The sequence below is a fragment of the Heterodontus francisci genome, unplaced genomic scaffold, assembly GCF_036365525.1.
Source record: "Heterodontus francisci isolate sHetFra1 unplaced genomic scaffold, sHetFra1.hap1 HAP1_SCAFFOLD_1316, whole genome shotgun sequence".
In the NCBI taxonomy this organism is placed as follows: domain Eukaryota; kingdom Metazoa; phylum Chordata; class Chondrichthyes; order Heterodontiformes; family Heterodontidae; genus Heterodontus; species Heterodontus francisci.
In genome coordinates, this window is record NW_027140188.1 from 17,501 (window position 1) to 20,000 (window position 2,500).

The following is a 2,500-nucleotide window of genomic DNA, read 5'->3' on the forward strand; positions in this document are numbered from 1 at the left end:
AATCATTAACCAAAAAGTCGAAAATAATGTCCAGAGACCAAGTCCGAAAGTACAAATAATTAACCAGTAAGCAGAGTCATCATTAACCAAAAATCGCAAAAGTAAGTAAAAAGTATGAAATCATTAACCAAAAATCGCAAAAGTAAGTAAAAAGTGTGAAATCATTAACCAAAAACTCGAAAATAATGTGCAGAGACTAAGTCCGAAAGGGCAAATGGTTAACCAGTAAGCAGAGTCATCATTAACCAAAAATCGCAAAAGTAAGTAAAAAGTGTGAAATCATTAACCAAAAATCGCAAAAGTAAGTAAAAAGTGTGAAATCATTAACCAAAAACTCGAAAATAATCTCCAGAGACTAAGTCCGAAAGGGCAAATGGTTAACCAGTAAGCAGAGTAATCATTAACCAAAAAGGGCAAAAGTAAGTAAAAAGTATGAAATCATTAACCAAAAAGCACAAAATTAAGTTAAAAGTGTGAAATCATTAACCAAAATGTCGAAAACAATGTCCAGAGACTAAGTCCGAAAGGGCAAATGGTTAACCAGTAAGCAGAGTAATCATTAACCAAAAGGCGCAAAAGTAAGTAAAAAGTATGAAATCATTAACCAAAAAGCGCAAAAATATGTTAAAAGTGTGAAATCATTAACCAAAAAGTCGAAAATAATGTGCAGAGACTAAGTCCGAAAGGGCAAATGGTTAACCAGTAAGCAGAGTAATCATTAACCAAAAGGCGCAAAAGTAAGTAAAAAGTATGAAATCAGTAACCAAAAAGCGCAAAAATATGTTAAAAGTGTGAAATCATTAACCAAAAACTCGAAAATAATGTGCAGAGACTAAGTCCGAAAGGGCAAATAATTAACCAGTAAGCAGAGTAATCATTAACCAAAAATCGCAAAAGTAAGTAAAAAGTGTGAAATCATTAACCAAAAACTCGAAAATAATGTCCAGAGACCAAGTCCGAAAGGGCAAATGGTTAACCAGTAAGCAGAGTAATCATTAACCAAAAAGGGCAAAAGTAAGTAAAAAGTATGAAATCATTAACCAAAAAGCACAAAATTAAGTTAAAAGTGTGAAATCATTAACCAAAAAGTCGAAAATAATCTCCAGAGACTAAGTGCGAAAGGGCAAATGGTTAACCAGTAAGCAGAGTCATCATTAACCAAAAATCGCAAAAGTAAGTAAAAAGTGTGAAATCATTAACCAAAAACCCGAAAATAATGTCCAGAGACTAAGTCCAAAAGGGCAAATGGTTAACCAGTAAGCAGAGTAATCATTAACCAAAAATCGCAAAAGTAAGTAAAAAGTGTGAAATCATTAACCAAAAACTCGAAAATAATCTCCAGAGACTAAGTCCGAAAGGGCAAATGGTTAACCAGTAAGCAGAGTAATCATTAACCAAAAATCGCAAAAGTAAGTAAAAAGTGTGAAATCATTAACCAAAAACTCGAAAATAATCTCCAGAGACTAAGTCCGAAAGGGCAAATGGTTAACCAGTAAGCAGAGTAATCATTAACCAAAAATCGCAAAAGTAAGTAAAAAGTGTGAAATCATTAACCAAAAACTCGAAAATAATGTCCAGAGACTAAGTCCGAAAGGGCAAATGGTTAACCAGTAAGCAGAGTAATCATTAACCAAAAGGCGCAAAAGTAAGTAAAAAGTATGAAATCAGTAACCAAAAAGCGCAAAAATATGTTAAAAGTGTGAAATCATTAACCAAAAACTCGAAAATAATGTCCAGAGACTAAGTCCGAAAGGGCAAATGGTTAACCAGTAAGCAGAGTAATCAGTAACCAAAAAGGGCAAAAGTAAGTAAAAAGTGTGAAATCATTAACCAAAAACCCAAAAATAATGTCCAGAGACTAAGTCCGAAAGGGCAAATGGTTAACCAGTAAGCAGAGTAATCATTAACCAAAAATCGCAAAAGTAAGTAAAAAGTATGAAATCATTAACCAAAAAGCACAAAATTAAGTTAAAAGTGTGAAATCATTAACCAAAATGTCGAAAACAATGTCCAGAGACTAAGTCCGAAAGGGCAAATGGTTAACCAGTAAGCAGAGTAATCATTAACCAAAAATCGCAAAATTAAGTTAAAAGTGTGAAATCATTAACCAAAATGTCGAAAACAATGTCCAGAGACTAAGTCCGAAAGGGCAAATGGTTAACCAGTAAGCAGAGTAATCATTAACCAAAAATCGCAAAAGTAAGTAAAAAGTGTGAAATCATTAACCAAAAACTCGAAAATAATGTCCAGAGACTAAGTCCGAAAGGGCAAATGGTTAACCAGTAAGCAGAGTAATCATTAACCAAAAGGCGCAAAAGTAAGTAAAAAGTATGAAATCATTAACCAAAAAGCGCAAAAATATGTTAAAAGTGTGAAATCATTAACCAAAAAGTCGAAAATAATGTGCAGAGACTAAGTCCGAAAGGGCAAATGGTTAACCAGTAAGCAGAGTAATCATTAACCAAAAAGCGCAAAAATATGTTAAAAGTGTGAAATCATT